This window comes from Nilaparvata lugens, chromosome 13, assembly GCF_014356525.2.
Source record: "Nilaparvata lugens isolate BPH chromosome 13, ASM1435652v1, whole genome shotgun sequence".
NCBI classification, from domain to species: domain Eukaryota; kingdom Metazoa; phylum Arthropoda; class Insecta; order Hemiptera; family Delphacidae; genus Nilaparvata; species Nilaparvata lugens.
The window spans coordinates 4713762-4732104 of NC_052516.1; the positions used below are offsets into that span (position 1 = coordinate 4713762).

Here is an 18343-nt window from a genome sequence, read left to right on the forward strand (position 1 = left end):
TTTCAGAAATTGACAACTTCCAATAACATTGTAAACCCAAAAGATTTCTCACTCGAAGACAAAAAATAATGGTTGAATAATTGAATTGAATAATTGCATTTATAAAGGGCGGAGTTAGGACTCTATAGGTCCTCTCTTCTGTCACATAAGACATAACCCAATGGGTTATGCTCAAAATGTACACTTGAAGGTCACACATTGGCCACAATAAATTTTTTTGAATTTTTTCAATAGCATATTCGGTTTTGACTCAATGAACTTTAAAGCTTCCAACAAAAAAAGTTGAAATTTTTTTTGTTCAGCCTTAATGGGAACAGTACCAGAGAAAACGGAAAAGTATGAAGATATTCATAGTCATATTCTATGACAGTACGAAGACATCAAGACATACTCAAAGTTAGTTACTGTACTATTTTTATGTATCAGAAGATTTTTGCTGGTAGTAACTAAACAGAAGATATTGAACATTTTCTCCCCTTTTAACTTAATTAATAGATTTATTTACTAATATCAATAACCAAAATATTCTCAACTCAAGTGTTTTGGAGCAAGCGGCATCACGCTCTCTCTCTCTCTTTCTTCTCCATTCTTTTCTATCAACCTCTCTCTGTTCTCATGAGAAGAGTACATGATGATGATGATGAATGAAAAAGTAAAAGAGAAAAAAAGGCACAGGTGAATGTGCCAGAGATATACAGTACATGCAACCGTAATGCCGGCAACAGGTAGAAACATCCTCTGCAACGGATTGCCTTGTTGCGTTGCTTGTGTTTGGTACACAACAGTTGCGTTGCAAACTAAACCCTGCTTTCCAATGAATTCATGTTTTAATGGATGTTATGTTCTGTTCAGAGTTTTAAGATCTATTGGATGGGGAAAAATAATATTGGTTCCAATAGAAGTGTTCAGACATCGGAAGAAAGAAAATCTGTGAACATTATTCCCATAAGAAACATATTGGTATTCTTCTTCGGGTTAGAAATTCATTGAAAATCAGTACTGTGTGTATAAAGAATGCTCAACGAAAGAGAAGATTTTCTTCTACAATTCAAGATTAAGTCCATTTTTATCATATTGGGTCACCGAGATACACAGCTTTGAATATAGAGATTGGCCATTTATTATGTTAATTAGCACGGAGGAGAGAACACTTAGACTTGGTTGCACAACACTTTTAACCACGTGATTAATTTCATGAGAACCGATCAGATAAGGCCTTTTTGATAAGATGGCTTCTCTGATTGGTTCTCGTAGAACTAATCACGGTTAAAATTTAACCGGCTTTTGTGCAACTCAATCTTCTTTTTTCTGTGGTATTAATGAGTACAAGCAGAGAGAAATAATATAGGTAAACAGTATCTTTACTCTATTGTATAAGTAAACTCGTATGACTTTTCGTTGGTGGGGAGTCCCTCACGGGAAGGTCCCACCTGGCCTCAATATATTTAGCCATCAATGGGCCTCATGTATATTGAATTATGGGTTAAAGTAGCTCAAGAATATGTTTAAATTTTCCGACCAAATTTGATTTATGCTACATGATTTTGAACTGCCTTAACGCGCTGAGAAGAATGAGGCGTCGTACAAGGAGATCCGATCATTGTGTCAGAAGTTATGGGTGAGTGAAATTTTGATCCTTGAGGTGTCCTTATGAGTGCATCTTCACTGGGAATACTGAAATTAACTGCATCTAGCGGGTGAGTCTGATATAGAACATAATCTCACGAACAGACGAGGAAAATATTATATTGTGCGAAATCTCAATGTGAGGACAATGTAGTTAGAGATAAGTGATTTAGCTGAAAGGTGTTTTTCGAAATACAAGGAACATTGTTAGAAGGTGTACCTGGAAATCTATCTGAATAAAAATATCTGGTCTCAGGTTGTAGAGCACAAAATTACGCTCAGGGAATTTTGAATCGTAGATTCAAATAGTGAAAATCGAAAGGTTTAGTCGATTGAAAATGAAAAATTCCTCTAAATTCAGATTTTTCTGAAAATTTGACTCTGGTTTGAAAAACTGTAACTCAGCACTCAATAAAGATAGAGAGCTCAGATTGATTCCATTTTAATCGAAATTTCATTATTTCTACAAAAGGGGAAAGTGAATTTATCTGTACGATTGCTTGATTTGGCAAAAATCGCAGAAAACTGGAAAAGGAACCGAAAATTCGAGTTTTTAGAGTACCTACTCTGTAAGAAGCTACAGGGCTAGGTCAACTTTTTGTATTAGAGTTGTTCAATACTCCAGTATCATTGTACTAAAAAATCAGTATGTTCAGAGTTTTTTCCAGCAAAAGTTACCTGGAGACTGGACTAGTAGGGGTGTGCTTGATCAAATGTTTTTCTGGGAAATTTGATACAATGATACATAACTCCACCACGTTGCAAGATACGCAACACCATTAGATTCCTCCGTATCTTGTGAGCTTCCTGCCAGCAGCACTCACCTGACAGTTCTTTGTGAGAGAAGCACTGTCTCAGTGCTAAGTTCGGTGAAGTTAGACCAGCAAGTTAGAAGTTAGATAGAGCAACCTGTAGTACATCTCTTGACCCCAGGCGAAGGTGTGTTAGTGCTTAGACTTGATAGTGAGCTTACCAGACTAAGTTCCGTTAGAACTTAGCGTCTGGCGTCTGGTTGTTGTTGTTAAGTACTAAGACCTCCGGAGGACTTAGCCAGTGATTGGGGTGCTTAATCAAGTTGTAGGTGTCAAACGTAGAACAAAATCAAACTTAAAAACAGTGGTAATACTGTTGTTTTCAAGCTGTACAATATGATAAAATTTGACAAAAATCACTTGATTTGAGGAATTTTTTATATTTTCAAATCTACTTGCACTTCAATCACGAAAACTTGAACAATTTTGTCACAATATTTTAGTCCTAGAACCAATTTTGTCTTTAAATTTTAATAATGGAAACTGAAAAAACATTTCCTGTAGTATAAACTATCTTACCTACCAAAAAACAATAATAAATTCTATATGTGGGGTTGAAATAGAAAAAATTGTAATTTCAAAGTAATTTTAGTTGGTCATTTTTGAACAGGACAAATTAAAGGTTCCACTATTGATGATTCAACTAAAACTGGTTCAATTGATTTGATTAAATCAATTGCGTCAACTCATAAGACAGTAAAAAAATCAAATTTAATAATAACAAATTATTAATTTTTAAATGTACTGTATGATTTTGAATAAAAATGATAATAAATTGAATAAACAAATAACTAAAAATATAGCTTACAATAATTACTGCGATACTAGCTATATTTCAAAATAAAAATACTGTTTATTGTAAAACTGAGTTTGGAGAACGTTGTTATGAACTAGTTGTAGGAATTTAAATTGTTTCATTTAAAAATTTATATATTTATATTTTTTTAATTGGAACATTTTTATGGTGTCTAATCAAACTCTTGAAACAATAGCAGCTTGAAAACAACGAAGTTTAAAAACAAGGATATAAGTTTGAAAATAGTGAAATATTTCAATTTTTTCATTAGTTATCCAGGAGTTACATCACTTTGTTTCAATGGAAAAAATGAAGTTGCTACCCATCGTCTATGAAACATTTTGAGGTTGAAATATTTTCGAAGTGACAATCGTGTTCTAATTGTATAAGTGGGAGACAACATTCGTAGAAATCAGACAAGGAGGGAAGGAAACTACATAGGACTTCCTCTTCTCAACGGTAAGGCCTTCTTCAAAAATATTTAAAAACTTTGGGTTTCCTAAAATTCTTTCAATTTGGTGATGGAACTCTTCAATGATGTGGTTGGTAACGGAGATAAATTATTTCCCAGATATACATTCATTATAATGTATAATATGCCTCAATACATTCATGTTCTTATTGTTCATAGCATTAACATATATGTTCGATGATCAAAAGTTAAATAATTATTTCTCAACAAAAACCCCTATCAAATGCTGTAAATCACCCCGAAGTCTCCTGCTACTGCAAATATTGACAAAAGGGTAAACAGCTAGATGGAAATTCAAAAGTTAGATTTTAAAAATATTGTATTGCGGCACCTGATTACGATACAGTACTTTTATATTTAGAATTTCTTCTAACTGATATTCCGGACACATGAAGATTTATACTAGAAAACAGTAAGTTTTTGAATTGTTATGAATTAATAGTAAAGTTTATTTTTATTCATGTGTCTTCAAAATGAATCGTCTCTGAAAGGCCAGGCGAACACCAGCTTGTCAAGACAATACAAGACATGATCAGACACGTTTAGCCACAAATACTTCACATAGTTGCTTACGACGCAACTCACACTGATTAGTCATCGCAATTACGCAATTAGACATGTCTAGACATGTATTTCCTCCACGTCTAATCGAATAGAGTGTGCACCATTTATATCATAACGATCATCGATATGATATCATAATCAAAACTATATCATAATCATCATCCCCCCTCCCATCAGCCAACGGCCATACCACGTTGAATACACCGGTTCTCGTCCGATCACCGAAGTTAAGCAACGTCGGGTGTGGTCAGTACTTGGATGGGTGACCGCTTGGGAACACCACATGCTGTTGGCATTCTCCTTTGTTTTTGGTAGAGAGTTAGTTAGTGGGGAGGATATTTTTAATATTCTTTCCGAAGAATGGACATTGATATGTCCAAAGCTCCGCCAATTTATGTAGATGCATAACAATATGATTATTATCTATAGTTATTATATTACAAACTGCTTTTTCATATCATATACAGTTCAATAATTATTTTCTTAGTCTATATTATGTAAATTCATCTATAATGTTGCTGTATTGTAAGCTATTGTATATAAGTGTATAAGCCAGTATATATTGTAATCTACATAAATAAAGTACTCAATCAATCAATCAATCAGCTCTTCATCTTCAAAGCTCCGCCAATTTATGTAGATGCATAACCATATTGTCTATTTTATCTGTAGTTATTACAAATTGTTTTTTTTTCATATTATATACAGCTCAATAATTATTTTCTTAATTTATATTTTGTAAATTCATCCATAATTTTGCTGTATTGTAAGCTATTGTATATAAGTGTATAAGCCAGTATATTGTAATCTACATAAATAAAGTACTCAATCAATCAATCAATCAGCTCTTCATCTTCAAAGCTCCGCCAATTTATGTAGATGCATAACCATATTGTCTATTTTATCTGTAGTTATTACAAATTGTTTTTTTTTCATATCATATACAGTTCAATAATTATTTTCTTAGTCTATATTATGTAAATTCATCTATAATGTTGCTGTATTGTAAGCTATTGTATATAAGTGTATAAGCCAGTATATATTGTAATCTACATAAATAAAGTACTCAATCAATCAATCAATCAGCTCTTCATCTTCAAAGCTCCGCCAATTTATGTAGATGCATAACCATATTGTCTATTTTATCTGTAGTTATTACAAATTGTTTTTTTTTCATATTATATACAGCTCAATAATTATTTTCTTAATTTATATTTTGTAAATTCATCCATAATTTTGCTGTATTGTAAGCTATTGTATATAAGTGTATAAGCCAGTATATATTGTAATCTACATAAATAAAGTACTCAATCAATCAATTAATCAATCAATCAGCCTCGCACAAGTCTTGGGCTCATGTGAACATCATCTGCAGAAGAAAATGGGTGACTGCTTACTCACTATGGTTATGAGACTTGAAATCTCTTCAAGATTAATCCATTCCTCACCAATGAGCATAGAGAAGAGATAGCATAAGAAGATATCCCATGGTATAGGGCGTTTATGTTGCAAATTCCACTGTTAACTCAAGCCGATAGTCCTAGTAGTTCTTTTTTGTGAAGCAATGTGACGCTGGTAGTCTCTCGTACTCAGAGTATAGAATGTAATTATTACATTTATAACATTCTATATTCTCTGCTCATACTGTGCCGTTCCCAAACTCTCACCCAACCACTCTATCAACAAAAAACATTAATAATGGAAAGTAGTCGACAGTAATCGGCCTGGGTTGACAAAACTCGGCTTGAAATTTAGAACATAAACGACCGATACCTATCTTCTTATGCTATAGCATTGATCTAGTTATAGTGAGGTACACGTTATAATGGCAGTGTTTGATTAGCAATGGTATCTCTATCCTTATCTATCATTTAACAAAGCGTATAGCTATCTCTCTCGCTTAGTTCTGTTGCCAGATCGGCTTTTAACAATGTAGAATTGATAATTAATTAACAAATTATTTCATCTTTATTATGAAAATTTATTATGGAGTTATTTAAAAATATAATTTCTTGCTTAATAAACATAATTGATTATTTTAAATTAGAATGAACAGTTAATATTATACATCAATAAACCTGTATAAGCTACCGTCAAGAAGGCATTGACAAGACAGTGAGGATCGACAACGTTGTTCTCCTATCTTTCTCCACTGCCATTATAACGTGGACCTCACTATAGTCTATGTGTAGTTTCAGATGTGTTTCTATGTGTAGCACAGATCTGTTTAGTTATTCTACGACTTTGATTGATCAATGATTGATCTTCATCGATCTCTCATCAATCAATCAATCTAATCTTCCTCCCACCATCGCACAAGCCACACACCTCCGTGGACATCATCATCATCAGCAGCAAAAAACCAACAAGAAAAGTGTGGAAAAGCGATTGGTCACCTTGATTTGAATGATTTTCTCGGGCCGTTAGAGTTTTCCGGCCGCGACCCATTTCGCTGGTTAATTTCACAGGCAAGGCAGCTTCGTTACGGAGCAGTGCAAACACTATTGACCTGAAATTGACCTGGAAACCATCTGAGTTGAGATTCAGGTTGACCCAATAAACAGCCTCAGTGACTAATGCTAACTACTGCTCACTGGCTCCACTAGAACTGTCACTGTATTTATTTTAGGACAGAATAATTGGTGTATTTAGGAAGATGAAAGAAGAAGAAGAAGAGAAGAAGAAGAAGAAGAAGAAGAAGAAGAAAAAGAAGAAGAAGAAGAAAAAGAAGAAGAAGGAGAAGAAGACGACGACGACGACAGAGGAAGAAGAAGAAGAAGAAAGAGAAGAGTTGAAAAACAGAAAGAAGAAGGAAAAGAAGATGAAGAAGAAGAAGAAGAAAAAGAAGACGACGGCAGAGGAAGAAAAAGACAGAGAAAGAAGAGTTGAAGAACAGAAAGAAGAAGAAGAAGACGACGACAACAGAGGAAGAAGAAAACAGAGAAAGAAGAGTTGAAGAACAGAAAGAAGAAGGAGAAGAAGAAGAAGAAGAAGAAGAAGAAGAAGAAGAAGACGACGACAGAGGAAGAGGAAGACAGAGAAAGAGGAGTTGAAGAACAGAATGAAGAAGGAGAAGAAGAAGAAGACGACGACAGAGGAAGAAGAAGACAGAGAAAGAAGAGTTGAAGAACAGAAAGAAGAAGGAGAAGAAGAAGAAGACGACGACGACAGAGGAAGAAGAAGACAGAGAAAGAAGAGTTGAAGAACAGAATGAAGAAGGAGAAGAAGAAGAAGAAGACGACGACGACAGAGGAAGAAGAAAAATAAGAACGAAAAGTTGAAGAAGAGAAAGGAGAAGAAGAAAGATAGAGACAGTAGATAGGAGAAAGAAGTGAAGATAGATAGATATAATTTTTTTGCCATCGGACATAATTTTCAATAATTTTCAGGTAATCGGATCCAATTCTTTTTTTGGCACCGGCATCATTAGGAAACATACTAAAATAAAATAACAATAACAACAATAAGGAGAAGGAATAAGATGAGAATAAGGATAGGATAAGGATGAACAGAAGAGGATGTTGTTGAAATACTCCAAACATATACTATTTTCAATATCCTGAACGACTAATACGAAGAAATCAGAAGTTATGAGTCACTCTATAATAAATCCTCACGACCCTAGTAAACTCTTCCATATAATATCTAAACTTGTAAATCATTTGACACGAGAATACGGTAGCAACCTTAAACACTCGTGATTTCCTTAGAAATGTCTAGTCTATTTCAAAAACATCGTGATACAAGTTGTGACATCGAAACCGATTTTTCCAGAATATCGTGAACTTGAATCATCGCTGCTCATATATTAGCTTACATCACCCATGTAATCATGTACTACAACTTCCTTGAATACATTATCAAGACATGATCGTTACTTGTCATGTCTCACACTCTCCCTCTCCATCTGTCTCTTAATATCTCTCTTGTATTTGGCTCTTGATTGCAGTATTACCTCATATCCCCTGTTACCACTTTTCTCAATTCTATAGCCTATTACTCCTACTATCAATATTTATAATAAAAATGATACTGAGGCTAGATCATAGTAATTTTCAGGTTTCAAGTGATATCATCGCTGTTTTCAAATTGAGATACAGTGTAGTGTTTTCATCCTAGATAGAATATCAGGGACCGAGCTTCGCTCTGGAGTACAAAAGCATAACAAATTTATTCCGAAAGTAGAAATTATGATAACATTCATACAGAAATGTTCTATCTAATAGCAGTAAATTGAGATTAATTCCCAGAGGAATGCAAAAATTCCCCTCATAAAGGCCCAGTTGCACAAAATTCGATTAAATTTTAACCCTGATTAATTTCACGTGGACCAAATCAGAGATGGATCTACTGGAATTAATCAGGATTGAAAATAGCCCGGCTTTTTTGCAACCGGCACTAAGTACCTAATTGAATGATTACAAAAGTTCAATAGCTGAGTCATAATTTTGACTCAGTTCCACACACATGAACTCGCTCACTCACTTCCATCACCAACAGACGACGAAATAGTTATTATCAGCTGTTTTTCCAAGGATGAATACATCCTTTTAATGTCCTTCAGCGAGTTTTCACAGGGATGAGACCTGGTGCAATCGAATCTTTATATTATAAACCTACTATGTTCTGAATTTCGTGAGAGTCGTTAGAGCCGTTTTCGAGATCCGGTGAAATACAAACATCTAAACAGAAGTTGCTCGTTTAAAAGTATAGGATAGTGAGGTCCACGTTATAGTGGCAGTGAAGAAAGATACGAAGTGATAACAGTGATACACAAATTGCAGTAATGTTACGTATCATGATACAGTATCAATGCAAGCACTATAGTGAGGTCCACGTTATAATGGCAGTGGATAAAGATAGAAGAACAGCATTGCCGATTCTCTGCTTTAATTAATTATTTTTCTACAATGACAAAAACAGAGTTTTCATCGTTGTGGAGCTGGAAAAGGATAGTACTACCTGCTTTGTCGAATGATAGACAAGGATAGCAAAACCAAAGTTGATTGAATACTGTCATTATAATGTGGACCTCACTATAGTTGCGTTGCTTGTTTGTGATTGGCTGACGTCGACCAATAAGGTGTCATGGTCGGTCTGAGGCGACCAATAGTAATCGTTGGCTTCAATTTATTCGGCTCCTCCTAATGTATAATGAATAGACTACCAGAAGTTAAGACTAAGAAATTTGAGTAAATTTTAGTAGCTTACCAATTCGGCTACTATAGTGAGGTCCACTTTATATTGGCAGTGGAGAACAGCGTTAACGATTCTCTGCCTTGCCACTGCCTTCCATAAAGGATAGCTGATACCAGTATATCTGATGTAATATCAACTGTTCATTCTTGTTTAAAGAGACATAGATTCGTTAAGAAAAATATTTTTCAATGATTAAACAATGTTAGTTAATTATATTTCTGTATTAATTGTTGAAGAACGATCTGGCAACATTGAAGAGTTAGAAAAGGATAGCGCTATCTGCTTTGTCGAATGATAGACAAGGATAGCAACACTAATGTCAATCAGATACTGCCATTATAACGTGGACCTCACTATACGTGTATCAGGTACCTGACTGTATACAGTATCATAGAGGAAAAATACTATTTATTGGCAAATAAAAAAAATTTGGATGGATTTGTTCATTATTGTCAAGTATCAACAATATTAATGTCAGATCAGATTTACCGGGATAACTTGAAACACAGCTATCTACTAGTCTATAGAAGACGATGGAAAAGGAAAAGAGGCAATACTGTCATTCAATCATTTCTACTGGCTTCAAAACTTGAATCTCACTATAGAGTTAGTCAGTTACTTATTGTCTATTTTTCAAAGGGAGGACATTATCAAGAAATGTTTGTAAAACACTTCACTCCACTGCACTTCAAACCAAAATAATTTCAGGAGAACTAATTTTATTCTAATAGCTTTCAAAGCTTGACCCGCTTACAAATAAAATGTACACTTCATTTTATAGAACAATAAGATTCGCTATCCTAACTAATTACACAAATTCACAACTCTAACGTTCAGCCACAGATCTATCTATCTGTTTAGTATGCAGTCGTTAGGTCATGTCAGAGGCCCTGAAATTGATCAGTTGCGACCTGAAAACTCTGACACCAGACCTCAGCCAGCCAGGTCACTCGATATTATTATTATTAGTAAGTCCATGGTTCAGCGAAAATATACTAATTCAATTACAACAAGATGGCTTACATCCTGAAACTACATTTCAATATGGAACACTTATCACATGCATGATAATCATTACTTCTCTTTAGTTGCTAAAAATATGTCACCACTTCTGGGGAATTGAATCAGTTCATTGAACGTTTTGTGAGGCATACATCACTCACTCTCATTCCCTCTCTATCATTCTCTCACTCACACTCTCTCTCTCTCTCTCTCTCACCTCATACATCTCATCTCTTTTGGCATCTTTATCACTCTTCCTCTTCTTATTCACTGCTCATTTCTTCTCACTTTTTTTATCTTCTCTAACGGTCCTGCGTGACTTCCAAGAAATGTCTGAACAAGTTCTGATGTGCTATGTGCGAGACTGATTACTATATACTGAACTAAGTATACTTGAATGCTTAGTACACTATACTTGATTGGGAACTTTACTTGTCCCGGTTCATTGCAATACTTTGAATTATTCCACTTATTATCCGTCTTGAAACACTTTTATAAACTTGAAATACTCGATTCCATCACTTGTGACATAAATAACTGATTGCTGATTACTTATTACACCTCTTGCATACACAAATAGAGTCAAATATAATATTTCTTCAAACTAGAATAATATTGAGCAATTTTGCAACCGTGTGGAGTTGGAGCTATCTACTCTGTCCAATGGCAGAGAAGGATGTCAAACCAATGTTAAACAGATCATCAGAGAACTCGAGTAATAGTTATTTTTTGTAAATTGAATAAATTTCTCAAAAAACTGATATTTGAAGTATTATTCAATTAACAATATCATGAAGAATTCATCCTCAAAATTTCATGGATTTATTTCTCACCGAATTTGAAATGTTCTGTCCCAAGACAATCTTGTCTTGAACTTTAAACGCTCATATCTCAAAAAGTAATGATCGAAAAAAATGTTCTCCTGAGAAAACTTTTTCATTTTGATAGCTTGATAGTATACACATCGAAAAAAATGAAAAATATCACCAGCTGCAAGTTTATTTTTACTTTCCTTGCCCTATAGGTAAGGAGAGTACTGATTTCCGAAAAAAATTAAGGTACCGCAATTTGTAAATTTCTTTAATGTTTCAAGGTCCCCTGAGTCCAAAAAAGTGATTTTTGGGTATTGGTCTGTATATGTGTGTGTGTGTGTATGAGTGTATGTGCGTCTGTGTACACGATATATATCATCTCCCAATTAACGGAATGACTTGAAATTTGGAACTTGAGGGTCCTTACAATAATCCGACACAAACAATTTCGATCAAATTCAATTAAAGATGGCGAAAATGTTGTCAAAAACAGGGGTTTTCGCGATTTTCTCGAAAACGGTTCCAACGATTTTGATTAAATTTATACCTAAAATAGTCATTGATAAGCTCTATCAACTGCCACAAGTCTCATATCTGTAAAAAATTTAGGAGCTCCGCCCCATCTATGCAAAGTTTGATTTTAGATTCCCAATTATCAGGCTTCAGATACAATACAAACAAAAAACAGAAAAATTCAATTGGAAAAGATTAAGCATGGACATATCTAGAATTTATGTTTTGTAACATTTTCACCTAAATTGAAAATAAGCTCGAAATCATAGCCACCTATACAAGCCCTGGCATACGATATTGCAACGTCGCAGTGTAGGCCTAGAATCTAATACATGATTGGTGGAAAAGATTTTAAAAAATACCAGGTGATCTTTTTCACCAATCATGTATTAGATTCTAGGCCTACACTGCGACATTGCAATATCGTAGGCCGGGGCCTTGTATTAGAGGTGGCTATGTCGAAATTCGAGAAAATGTGATTATTTTAATTATTGCAAACTGTTGGCAACTGTTGATTCTATTAAATCATTCACTATGAAGAGATAGCAGACCTCGTGTGTTTCCTGCGTTACTGTCCTGTCACCTGCTGGCTCAGATCTTTGAATAGTAGTAGACTTGAGATGCGCGTGAACACTAGCGTCAGGTGATCAATTTTCATAACGGCAAGGAAAGTTGTGTGAGTGCGCTACACCAGATTTTTAGCCTTTTCACAGCCTCAAACACATGCCTGTATGCTCATCATCAGTTTAAAAGGAACTGGATCAGCTGGTAGTTTAAACTCTGAATGTTACACATTACAATTTAATTATGCTTCATGTTATCCTGAATCAAGTTAAACTTGGGAGATTGATTAGATTGGATTTATTTATTCATGTAAGTTTTACTAATAATATATGTGGACTCATACACTAATTCACAATAAAAATGACAATATACTCAATTATTCACCGAAGAGAGAGAGAGTGATAAAGAAAGAGAGGAAAAGAAAACCGAAGGACAAAGCACAAAGAACAGCACCCACACTATTTTCGAATGTATCCTGATACATGCAAACCGAACCAAACGACCTCCACATTCACTAGAAAGAGAGACAATATCAGCTAAGAAAGAACGATTTAGGTAGAGAGAAAGAGAGACAGAGCAATAAAGATTAAAGACTATGAGTAGAGACAAGAAATATATGCTTATCCTTTATCTATGCTATGAGTTGGACTTCTATATAAGGCAGTGAAAATGGAAAATTGGCAACAATATGTTCCTATCATTTCCAGATTGACTCCATTGAGAGTGTGAAAGACCTCTGCGTGGACCTAACTATAGCAAAAGGTTAGTCCTTCTCAGGGGAAAACAATGAAAGAGAATCTAGAAGAAAGGTTAAGCGAGAGAGAGAGAGAGTGTGTGTGTGAGAGAGTAACTGAGAATGAGAGAGAGAGAAAGAGAGAGAGAGCGAGTGAGAGAGAGATTGATTATATGCCTTTATTAGAGCATAGAGAGAGACAGAAAGAGTGAGAGAGAGCGAGAGAAAGAGTTACTGAGAATGAGAGAGGGTGTGAAAGGTAAAGTGAGTGAGAAAGAGAGAGAGTGAGTGTGTGTGTGAGAAAGAGAGTGTGAGAGTGTGAGAGAGTTAGATAGATACTGTAGTTGGTTCGCCCACACGAATACGGCTGAAAGGAAGCAAGGACGGTTTTAAGACATGTATCATTTCTTTTTTTTATCATTATTATACAATGAGCCAGTCTCATGAGTGGAGCTACATCCCACATCAAGTGGCAACTAACATAATAAGATGCGGGCATTTACCTTGCACAGGTTTTTGCTACATACTCTCCATTATCCTACCTTCCAATTTATACAACCCTACCAGAGTTCAGATTTATTTATTTATTTATACATTTATACTTACAATATAATTCTCAACTATGAATGATTGGGAAAGGAACAACAGGCTTTAAGCCCAAAACTGTTCCATTCACATTCAGATCGTTCCCCATATTTTATCAGTTTTTGTGAGTAGTTACCGATATATTACCCTATTAAATGATGTATATAATTTAAAAGATATTCTGGTATTTAGTTATATTTAATAACAAGCAGGTATCCCATGCTTGACCTACTGAAATCTAGAAGAATTTAAAATATATGCCTTTAACCATCCTCGGTAAATTAAGAATCCATGTATGCATACATTCAAGTTAATCAGTCCAGTAGTTGAGACGTGGTGATGCTTCATTCGTGAATTTCCTATCCCGTACGTGATAAGCCAATTCTTTTCTTTATTAAGTTATAGATAAACAGTCTGGAGCTTATGTAGAAATGAAGACTTATTTTCCACACAATTTCGAGTCTAAAAAATAATATATTACTGATACATTGAGGCCCGGTTGCACAAAAGCCGGTTAAATTTTAACCGTGATTAATTTCACGAGAACGAATCAGAGAAGGCCTTCTCGATAAGACGGCTTCTAAGATTGATTCTCGTGGAATCAATCACAGTTAAAATTTAACCGGCTTTTGTGCAACCGGCACTATGATTTTTGGTGAGTAGTGATGGATGACCGTATATTTGGAATACTTGGGCGTGTCTAGTCGCTCGGCCAATGACAGTAGAGCTCAGCCTTCATTGGTCAACAGCTGATGGCCTATCGTAGGGCTTCTCCCGACTCTATATTCTGTTCACTCAAACTATATCGCTCAACGTTTAAGCTTTCAGTTTGCTAGAGATTGATAATCGTTCAACAACCTGAACTAGTATCTCAAATTGTTTTAATTAATTAGTAGTTTTGACTATATCATTCGATATGAATATCTACCATAATATCACTTTCTCGACAACACAGGAAATGTATTAGGACATTACTTGATTTATTTATTAAAACATGATATTTTTATTTATGGAATTACTCATAATTCATCAATAATTAGACTTGTGGTTGTATGTTCGAGAGAAATAATGGGTTTATTAAAATGATATTTTATCCACTAGCACAATAGAAGAATAAAGATCAATTTCTCAGATGGAAAAAAATTGAAAGTTGCATTTTTCCAAATGCTAATTAATGAATAATGGTGTAAGGGTAAGCATTCCCTGACCGGCAATTAGGAGGTACTGGGTTCAATTCCCGGGCTGACAAATAATTTTTAAATAGTAGCGCTCTTCGAATTTCCAACTAGCTCTTTACCCTGTTGCTAATATTTGCAGTAGCAGAAGTCTTCGGGGTGAATTACAGCATTCAATTGGGATTTCGTTGAATAATAATTATTTATAAATTTCTCAAACAAAGTGTTCACCTACTGCATTCAAGATTGTCAGACTGATCACTTTCTAATTAGAATAAAAGCCTTGGTGAATAGAATTTTATAACCGTCAATATCTGCTTGAAACTTTATGTTGATCCACTGAAACGACATTACAATTTGGGATTGTACCAAGAATTAATTAGGATTGAAATTAAACCGTTGTTGGATTATCTACACCAATACAACTTCGTTAATCATTTGATCCAAGAGGAGAAATACGTGTCATTGAATGAATTTTACAGTTTTAGTGATTATGATTCATGAATATTGTTCAAGCATGATCCATATTGTATCATTATGTATGATTATTCAAAGCATAGGTTGTGATTCTATTTATTCTTGATGTGATCTAGTATGTTTTAATATTCGTTGGACTTGAATAAATATGTAAGACATGACTTCAAAGTGAAAAATATATTCTAATCAACCAAGTTGATTACCCCTCATGCAAACTAGTGCAGCACAAAATTTCTTGACACCTCAGCTGAACCTCTGTTTCAAATTAGAACGTTTATTGACGATTCGTTCTTGAAAGAAAAACAGAGAAAATGTAGAAAAACCGTCGGTTCTGGGCTTAATTTTAAAGGAATTTTGAAGCCATTTCAAGACAAGATTAAAGCTACTTGAACTTCTGTACCAAATTGTATCATTTTCTGCTATGTTATAGTCGACGATGTTTTATCAATTTTTTCCTACACATGGACAATAGAATACAACAATCAAAATCGAGTAAAATACGGTAAAAAAAATCCTTACCAGAAGTCGAATCTCGGGAATTGAGCATACGACACAGCCTCTAAGATATTCTTTTCATCCTGATTTCCTTGATTCTGAAACAGAGAAATATGATCTGCATTGAGAGAGAGAGAGAGAGAGAGAGAGAGGTAACAGTCACTGAACAACTGGGTTGATGGAGTGGCCTTCCACTAACAGAAAAAAGTAGACGAAATGAAGACGATGACAATAGACGAAGAAATAAGAGGAAGAATGAGGTGCAAAGGAATAATAAGAAGAAAAAGAACAAGAACAAGAATAGGAAGAAGAAGAAGAAGAAGAAGAAGGAGAAGGATAGGAAGAAGAAGGAGAAGAAGAAGGAGGAGAAAAAGAAAAAAATAAAGAAATGAAAGAAGTAGATAGGAAGTGAAATCCTGGGAGACAGAAATCAATATTGGTGCATTGATAACCCGGAATCTCACAGCAAATAATAACAAATATATTGAATTTCGCCAAGCATGTTACTCAGACATGTGTAGGCTTTGTTATAATTATATGCGTGGCCTATGCACGAATGAGGTGTTCTTACATTACCAGAGAGGTTATACGAATAGAGTGAATGATTGTAGCTTTAAATTTGCTATAACTTTAAGTTCAGACTTGTACAGTATTTTTGTAATTCAGGGTTCAGTTTTATAGAAAATTATTGTATCCTATTATATAGCAAAAAACCTTCGACACACAAGACGAGAATATACTGTTAGTTGTACATTAATTATTTTGTCTAGTGTGTGTGTGTAAGGCTAGGCACACACCAGTTAGTCAAGACAAGACAAGAAATGATCAGACAAGTTTAGTCACAATACTTCACATAGTTGCTTATGACGCAACTCACACTGATTAGTCATTGCAATTAGACATGTCTTCATAAACAACTAGGTGAAGTATTTTGTCTGATCATGTCTTGTCTTTTCTTGACTAATTGGTGTGTGCCTAGCCTAAGCTGTTTCCACATTTTTCAGATTTGTAGGCCTATCGATTAATTGATTAAATTATACACAAATTCGTTAAATGATTGAAATTTTTAGAATAAAACTTTCAAATCTGTCGATAGAAACTGATTTTTAAATAACAGAGAAATAATGAGATAGAGACTTCTGTATTGAGATTATTTTCAAACATGTTAATCAATACTCAGTGTATAAGTGGAGTTGGCTAATGTTTATTCCAGTGATATAGAAAATAAAAGATTTATTGATTAACGAGCTAAATAAGATTGGAGAAATTATGAGAAATATAAAGCTATTACAATAATCACCACTTATTTTAATGATATGATACACTAACCATAACAAGATGAATAACAAATATAATCAATGGTTGTAATCTCAATGAAAATATCAACCAATGAAATTAATTCAAAACATTCAAAATCATATTATTTAGGGAGTTGAAACAATATTAAAGAATTATAGAGGAATTTCTCTAAGGAAACGGTAAAACCACAACCTCGAAAATTGTTTGAACCTTATTAAATTAAAAAGAGAAAATAAGAAACTACTATATACTAAAAACAACGTTATCACGAATATTCGCGTTTTCTATTAATTTTTTTGTGAGCAATTTCTGTCCTTACACTCTCATTCTACTATCTTTCTCTTTTCATTCTTCTCACTTCCTCTCCATCCGGATTATAAGCCCCAAGGGTTATTTCACTTTCAGCATCCGTCTCAAGTAGCGGTTAAATATCAAACCGACGATTATAGCTTTCAAAGGATGAAATGAATTGGATTGAAATGAAATGATTATGAGAGAGAGGACCTAGGAGAGAAAAAGGAAGCAGACGAAAGTGAAGAAGAATACAAAAAAGGGAAGAAAAATGATATGATGAAAGAGAAAGGGCTGAGAGAAAAATAAATATTTCATTCATTTTTACAGTATTAATACAAAGTTGTTTTTCGTGTATATTGATCAATATGTTTTTTTTAACTTTGTATTGAGGATTATTATTTTTGTTGTGGCGAAATAAAATTTGATTTGATTTTTTCTATTTGATTCACACAAGCAGAACATCAAATAAATGATTAAATAAATAGAGAGAGACAACGAAAGATGCAAGTCAAAGAGTACGGAGAGAGAAACAAGATAAGGGAAAGTAAGAGAAAGAAAATAAGTAGGTAGAAGAAGGAGTGTGGAATAATAAAAAGGAGTGAGAGAACAGGATGAAGTGATAATTGAAACAACAGAGAAATGAAAAGGAGAGAGAGAAACGAAGGAGATTGAAATGAAAAGAGGATAGAGGAAGATCGGAAACTTGAAAATGAAGATCATTAAGAAGAAGAATAGAAGTAAAACTAAAAAATTGGAGGTGAACGAGGAATTAAAACGAAAAGATAGAAAAAAAGAAAACCAGCCACTAATTAGAACGGAGAGAAGGATGCGATAATACAGCAGAAGAAAGAAGAGAGTTGATAAAAGTGAATGAGAGCTTGAAATAGAAGGATGTACAGGAGGAGAACGAGAAGAAAAACAAGAA

At 34.2% G+C, this 18343-nt stretch overlaps 2 protein-coding genes and 1 non-coding gene across 8 annotated transcripts in view; 2 read left to right on the top strand and 1 right to left on the bottom strand.

Moving 5' to 3' along the window:
- The window catches only part of LOC111056978, a 486313-nt gene that overhangs the window by 107144 nt on the left and 360826 nt on the right, over positions 1–18343 (bottom strand). The gene's annotated exons all lie outside the window — the stretch shown is intronic.
- Positions 2475–18343, top strand: part of LOC111046225 — a 63034-nt gene continuing 47165 nt past the window's right edge. The window contains exons 1-2 of one of the 3 annotated variants that reach the window (XM_039439651.1): positions 2475–2745; positions 3506–3693. The gene's annotated coding sequence lies outside the window, so the exon portion shown is untranslated. The remainder of the gene's footprint in view (positions 2746–3505; positions 3694–18343) is intronic. The other 2 variants (XM_039439649.1, XM_039439652.1) reach the window with 2 other exon arrangements.
- Positions 4447–4565, top strand: LOC120354125. Its single transcript, XR_005572825.1, has one exon. It is a non-coding gene; the product is annotated as a 5S ribosomal RNA (ribosomal RNA).